Genomic DNA, 7,934 nt, shown 5'->3' with positions numbered 1-7,934 from the left:
ACTTCAGTTTTCATAAGCTTAAAGAAAGCTTTACCTTTTTTTTATATATCCGAGGTGGAAATGCATTTGCGCATCCCCTGAACAGGGAATGTGGGACTCGACCCACTCCAAAATCTCTGCTATTCAGAGACTGGGTCAGCAATACCCACTAAACCACCTCGAGTAGTTCCTACAAAGCCGCGTTACAGAGGCGCCGGGGTCGCTGTCGCATTCACGATTTTGCGTTTCATCTTGCGCAGGAGCCATGATAATCTTCTCTGTATCGTTCCAATTTTATTATATGTACTGCCGAAGCAAGTACGAATACTAATAAGGTTTACCTAGGGATTGATAGTCTCTCGTTAAAAAAGCACTTAAATTCAGGGTATAAGTAAGGATTTGAGTACCTTTAGACTTCTTTGTTCTTCTTCTTTGATAATAGTAGATCCAGCCAGAAAGCTTCCATGTGTCACTTGCCACATTCCTGGCATCAGTATCGGTGACCATTTCATATATTTTGGATCCCAAATCTCTAATGACGGGACGGCAGCTCTATCCCCGAGATGAAAAAGCGAATCGACATGGCTAAAGATGGCCGACACGTTTATAAAACATCTGGAAGAAAGAGGAATTTGTATTAAAACCAAAATAAGACTGATACGGGCTCTAGTTTTCCCTATCTTCCTGTATGGAGTAGAAACGGACTATATTGGCTCGAGAAAGGAAAAGGATCGATGCCTTTGAGATGTGGTGCTGGGGGTGATGTTAAGAATACTGTGGACCGCGAAGCGCACCAATACATCGATCCTGACCCAACTCCGCATACGGACTCGCCTGTCTATCATATGTCGATAGCGAATTGTATCTTATTTCGGCCATACAATTCGCAGAGGCGATCAGAATCTGGAGAAATAGATCGTGGTTTGTAACACAGAAGGCAAAAGATCACGCCGTTCACCAACCAGATGGGCCGATCAAGTGAAAGACTCATCGTCCTCAAAACTATACACTGGACAGAAACCCGTGAAAACAGATTATCCAATTCAGATGTACCTATCCTTGCACACCACGACGTAGAGACATAAGCTTCCGACAGAAGAGAGTCTTTTCAGTACCTATAGTACCATTAAGTATGTGTTTTCAATATATTTAAGTAATAAAATATAATATGACCGTTTTAACCTATGTACGTTCCATTCCATTCCAAATGGTAATTAATTTCGATTTAGTATTATATTAATTTAGTAAGCTTATATATATGTAACACTAATCCAATCAAACAGTGGTGCTACTACTCTCGGTACGTTATCTGTTTCATTATATTTTTTTCTTAAATAAGCAGCCTAAGGCGGGTTTCCTAGCGATGTTTTTTTTCATCGTACAAGGGACTGTTCAATGCGCACATAGAAAGTAAATTGGTGCACAGCTGGGGTTACGAACACAGGAATAAAAGTCTAGCCAGTAGTTTTTCCTCACTAATACAATAAGCAAACTAAAAAATAATAAACCAAATTGGTTAAAAACTGAAAAAACATATTAACATAATGCAACTCTATGAAATAATAAAATTTACGAAGAACTGATACAGTTCCCAAAATTTGAAATTAGAACTAAACGATAGTCTTTTAACATTCATTACTAATCTAACAGCATGACAAATGACTGACGTCTTGGATCAGATGCATATCGAACGGGAAAGTATAAACATTTACATTATACGCGCAGGCGCAGCTCAATTTTAGACTTATCTAGCTTTCTTTGTTTTCTTGACAGGTGCATTAGTGATATCACACAACAATTAAATGCATCGTGCGCTGCATCATCGTGAGTGGGTAGTCTAGGCTAGGAGTCCGTTCTGTTAATAATTAAATTGACAAATTCTGTATGTAATACGTTCGTTACAACTGTTCGTTGTACGACCAACCAGGCTCCAAAAGATAAACATTTCCACCTTATATGGAAATTGTGTTCGTTTTTACAACAAACTCCCAAGCGAAATTAGAGAATTATCACTAAATAAATTCAAAGCCCTTGTTAAACGAAAATTAATTAACAAAGCTTTTTATAAATTTGAGGGCTACTTAAATGATCCTAATCCTTGGGATTGAATTGCTCCAGTTCAAACAATTTGTATGACAATACTTGGCGATTAAAAAGAGTGGCGGAAAGTTTCTTGCCAGTTCTTCTTACCCGCTCTACGCGCTTGACTTGCGAACTGGTAGTAAATGTAAATTTATGATTAATTTAACTTGGCGATTCAAAAGTGTATTTGGTTACCCACTTGAATAAAGATATTTTGAGTTTGAGTTAGTTGTTGAAAAATTCTTTGGGCCCTCTAAAAATGAAAGTGTTTCAGTTAACAGCAACTTAAAGCAGAGTAAAGGTCTTTTTGCTTAAACTATTTGTTGCTTTAATCAAATAAATATCTTTCAATCAATATATTTTTTGGCTGACACTATTTTAAAATATGTTATCAGTTTCAATGTCAAAAAGCTAAGTGCAATACGAAAGTATTAAAAACAAAATCGTACAGTGTATTATGAAAAGGTGAAACGATTGATGCATTCATGCACGCACGATCGTACAAGAAAAGCTTGCCAATGCTTGATAGAGCGACACAAAAAGTACTGCCTATAATAAAGTTAATATTTCTCCGTTCATCTCCTAAACTATAATCGATAAGCGTACTCTATCGCACGTCTCGCATCAAGGGGTCGATTTGATTAAGGAATTCCTTTGTTTCGAAATATTGTTTACCGCCGAGACCGTGGGCGACTGTCCTTTGAGCGTTATCAAATTTTGAACTGCCCAATTGCCGATACCTTATCCATTTTACTAAGGTGTCATGTTCGCAGTACATTCTATCATTACGTCATGATACTATCTTTGGTATATCGACATGGGATTCGATATACTTCAAGCATTTTTCCATATGATTTGACTAATTTTATGGCTAAGAAAAATAGTAGCGAAGAGTTTCTTGTCAGTTATATGTACTCTTTTGTTCTTTTTGCAGTCCATTATATTCACAACATTCTTCTCCAACACTACATCTCGATGCCTATATATTTTACCGGCCCAGCATGAATTGACCAGGACTCTGATCCGTACATATATGGAAAATACCAAAGTGACGAGCCTGCTCTTGGTCTTCGACAAGTTTCTGTTTCGAAGACCATGTTCTGGTCAGTTTGCTCATTGCTGCTGTAGCCATCTGTGTTTGCCTACGGATTTCTCCATCACATCCTCCCTGGTTACTTATGTATGGAGTGTTATGTAAAGTCACAAAACGTCTTAAATATGTCCAACCTTGCCTGAGATATTATCTTCTTGCATTCATCCACTTAAACGTGATCTATATATATCTTTTTATACATATAAAATGATGAAAGAATAATGTTAATACGTATATTATTTTCAGCTGATACTAAATTAATAACATACGAGATGCTGTGAACGAAAAAAGCTTAATCGGTTTCTTCGTTATTAAAAAACGTTTACCAAATAGTAAATTGTAATTCAAGTCATGAAAGCAACGAAATAACGACTAACTAATTCCTCAATTAAATAATTGTTAGAGCATATACAATGTATAGTTTTATACGGCTAAAGGTACTTAATAACAGGATGAATTAAGCAGTTGAAATGGAGTGAAAACTGCGCAACTTCCATTTGGTTTTGGCTATTGTTTGCCTAAAATATATTAGCGTTCAGTTTCAGCTTCTCACGGCTAAATATTTATTTTATTAAATATAAAATGTTATACACGTATAGTATCGCGAACTTTTTGTTGGTGTATTCTATAAAACGTAGAACATCACTTTGCACTATTGTCAATATATCCCGCAGCATAATTTCAAGCTTTGGCTTACATTATCGAAGTATTCATACGGATCTCTCACTTTTTGTGAGAAAATACTCTATTGCCTAGGAATTTAATGGTGGAACATTTTTAATGTCCCGTAGTTAAGGAGCCCATTCAATGCAAAAAAGAATCAAATTTTCTCATTGTATAATAAGTGTATCTTCCTTTCGTTACGTAAAAAAATACAGGTTTGTTGTATGAATAGGAAAATCAATAATTAAATTATTATTGAAACACAAACGACAAGTGCCTTAGTGAAAACATATGTTTTATATGTAACTCGTACTACATTCATACTAACTACAATTTCTATCACATATATTTTATTTACGTTGCGTTCATTTTATCTTCACCAACTGCGTTGATCATACTGTGCCTGGCTTATAAAGTAATTTAGATTATAAATCTCTTACGAGAACGCCGTATTCGCCCGGGGTCATTTGGCTCGCTCAAATTCGTCTATTAAAAGAACATATTTTCACGCATCCAATGTTTAGGTTAAAACCATTTTACTAAACAAAATTAAACTTAAATATAATTCGAACAAATTTATTTAGTGATTTCCAATACTTCGAGATTGGACGACGTAAATGTTGCTTTTTACTTTTAAATCAAATTGGGAGGATCATATTTACTATATTTTATGCATTCATAATATTTACATACTACCGATGCGAGGGAGATAGAGTCAGGTAGGCCACCTCTAACTGACTCTCTCTCTTTCTTGAGCAATTTTCTCCCAATCTTCTAACCAACTTCTTCAAGCTTGTCAGCCCAACGTGCAAGAGAGCTCTTTCTTTTCTCTGCTGGCCCTTACCACCTACTTCCCCTGTTTGTCCAGCTGCCATTGTTCATGCAATTATATAATATAAGATAAATACTTTTAATTTATTTTGTATTTATTTTGGTTAACCTACCTAAAACATATACTGTGTGCAAGGAAACATCAGCGTCAGAGCATCTGGTAGATACCAGCGCTGGAATTCTGCAACTTTCAACTAGTACATGTATATATGCATACATACATGGCCCATCTCACCTCAAATTGCGTACATTATCACTATTGCCTTAAACCTGACTTCTCAAAAACGTTAAATCATTTGTTAATCTTTTTCACTCTCACGCTCAATCATATAAAAAATAAATCAAGATTACACAAACAATTTTCTAACTAAAAGATAAATAGTCTGTTATAACATTACTAAGTACTTTAGATAATGTGATTTCTATTTGGGAGACGCCATTTAAAATTTAAATATGAATTATATCTTGGGCACAATGGAACTCATTCTTAAGTAATTGTTAAGAGACGTCTGTTCGCCACTGTACCGTAAAGGTCATCTGGTTAGAATTTGATGTGTGTGGCCTAAGCTTTATAGTCTAGGAGATGACTTTTCTACTAAGTTTTTTTGTGTATGTACGATTTTTGTGTCGTACCACTGTTTGGTACACATTTTTGTGATTTACTCATTTTTAATAGGTGCAGCCAGTTTTCCCAAAGATTTGATTTTTCATGAATCGATTAAGAAGTTACTATAGTATATGGATGTATTATAGTCATATTATTTCTTACATAGTTATATTATTTTATTACGTCAAAAATACTATTTCAAAAGTCAAATCACTTTATTAATTTGAATGCGTAGAAATTTTAGGTATAAATAAATTACCTTATTACCTTATAATTATTAGGCACGGAAGGCTGATCACCTACTTCCCTATTAGATTTAAAAATGATCATGAAACAGATTCAGAAATCTGAGGCCAAGACCTAAGAGGTTGTAGCACCTCTGATTTTTTTTTAATACCTAACAAAAATCTCATTTCTTATAGGAACTATCAACCTATTTAAACTCTTACCCAAAAAGTTCAAACACAACTCCGCGATCACAATTTTAGTTAAATATTTTATTTATTACAATAGTCGTATTTATTTGATCTCTCCTCATAAATATGTACAGTTAAGAATGTTTAGACGTTACCGACGTTATTTACGCTAAGCTGACAATCTATTCACCTTTTATAACTGTTCGTAAAGTGACTTTATTTAGACGTACAAATCCTTTGGGGTTACGTGATCAGGAGTTCAATTCGGGATCACGAATACACTTTGTAGTCGTCATTTTTGAATTTCGAATATATGACACTGCTTTGTGGAACTGGCCATCTCTAGATGTTATACGACCTTTTTGCTTATTTCTTATTTTGAATTTAATACAGTCTACACACTATTAAAGGATAAAACATCGGAATACAAAATATAGTTTCATTTTAAATTTAGAACACAGTAGATGTTTAGTAAATTGTCAATATTACCTAATACACCACGTCCATACTTCGTTCGAGCGTGGGTACACTTTGTAGTCGTCATTTTTGAATTTCGAATATACGACACTGCTCTGTGGAACTGGCCATCTCTAGATGTTATACGACCTTTTTGCTTATTTATTATTTTGAATTTAATACAGTCTACACACTATTAAAGGATAAAACATCGGAATGCAAAATATAGTTTCATTTTAAATTTAGAACACAGTAGATGTTTAGTAAATTGTCAATATTACCTAATACACCACGTCCATACTTCGTTCGAGCGTGGGTACACTTTGTAGTCGTCATTTTTGAATTTCGAATATATGACACTGCTCTGTGGAACTGGCCATCTCTAGATGTTATACGACCTTTTTGCTTATTTCTTATTTTGAATTTAATACAGTCTACACACTATTAAAGGATTAAAACATCGGAATGCAAAATATAGTTTCATTTTAAATTTAGAACACAGCAGATGTTTAGTAAATTGTCAATATTACCTAATACACCACGTCCATACTTCGTTCGAGCGTGGGTACACAAATGGTAGTACACACGAGACATTGAATCATACGCAATTACAGCTTATTGTCCCTTTGTACTATTTACTTGAGGATGCATTGTACGCAAAATGCATTCTGTCGATTCACGATACGCACAATTTAAAACGGTTCCTTTGAGGTCATTTATGTAAGTTTATGTTCTTTTTGTATTCCTAATTGTGGCTCTTGTATGGCATACAATTGTCATAAATTTACAGAATTATGCAAAACGAACTAAATCAATGGTAACAAAGGTAGGTTAAACCAAATTTGACCTAACTATTGAGTTAGTATTACCAGTTAATTTCCACAATGTTTGACTTTCTTTTTGGATTCTATGAAGCGACACATTATTGTATTCTGATTTTATTTATTTTTAAATGCAAGTAGATCAAATGCGGGAATCGAACCTAAGCCAACCAAGTTATATCCTCTGGACATTAAAATTTATATAAAAAATTAGACATAGACATAACATTTATTACAAACGAAAACACACACACACATAAACACACAAAATAACAATACTTAAAGAAAAAAATAAAATAAGACATCAAAAACAATAAAATTAAATATAAAAATAAAAAAAAATCCCTTTTGCCATTCGGTTCGCTTCCAGTGTGCAATGTGTGTATACTGTGGTTGTAATTGGCCCTGGCTCAGCATTATGCTGAGGAGCAAAAAGTTCCACAGCACTGGTCATTCTGCCAGAGACCACAGCAGCTAGTTTGCGCCTCTAATAAAATAAAATAATAAATAATAATACCAAGTAGAAAATAATAATAATAATATTAAAGTGTGAGTAATGAAGATCGTGTGTAACGGTGTATAATAAATTAAATTAAATTAAAAGTTAAAAATAAGAACTAGGAGAATTAGGAACTAAAAGCGCCAAAACTCCAAACTCAATCTCACAAGCCAAGTAAAACATTTGGGAAATTGCGTGCGAATTAAGCCTCTAAGCAAACATCTTAATGCTTTACTCAAGCAGGCACACAATATTAAGCAAATCCGTCAAATAATCCAGTGGAAGCCGACAAGTCACTGTCAACACTCGACATATGCGATTTCGTATGTATTTACATTTTGGCAAAGTAAATTTCTCTTGTGCAAAGGCCTGAGCATCGAAAATAGGGATTTATCTCAAGTCTAATCTGTTCAAGTTTGGCCCACTTATGGTTTTGCTTGTAAACGAGCGTCTAACGTATCAATCAGAATTATACATATTACTATAT

At 34.3% G+C, this 7,934-nt stretch overlaps 1 non-coding gene across 1 annotated transcript; it reads right to left on the bottom strand.

The window, feature by feature from the left end:
• Window positions 1-210: 210 nt before the first annotated feature.
• On the bottom strand, window positions 211-301 carry LOC125063093. The gene has a single exon (XR_007119468.1). It is a non-coding gene; the product is annotated as a U6 spliceosomal RNA (small nuclear RNA).
• Between the last annotated feature and the right edge of the window lie 7,633 nt (window positions 302-7,934).

This window comes from Pieris napi, chromosome 2 (assembly GCF_905475465.1).
Source record: "Pieris napi chromosome 2, ilPieNapi1.2, whole genome shotgun sequence".
Classification (NCBI taxonomy): Eukaryota; Metazoa; Arthropoda; class Insecta; order Lepidoptera; family Pieridae; genus Pieris; species Pieris napi.
Note: the sequence above shows the minus strand (reverse complement) of the source record. Positions and strands in the feature narration are given on the sequence as shown.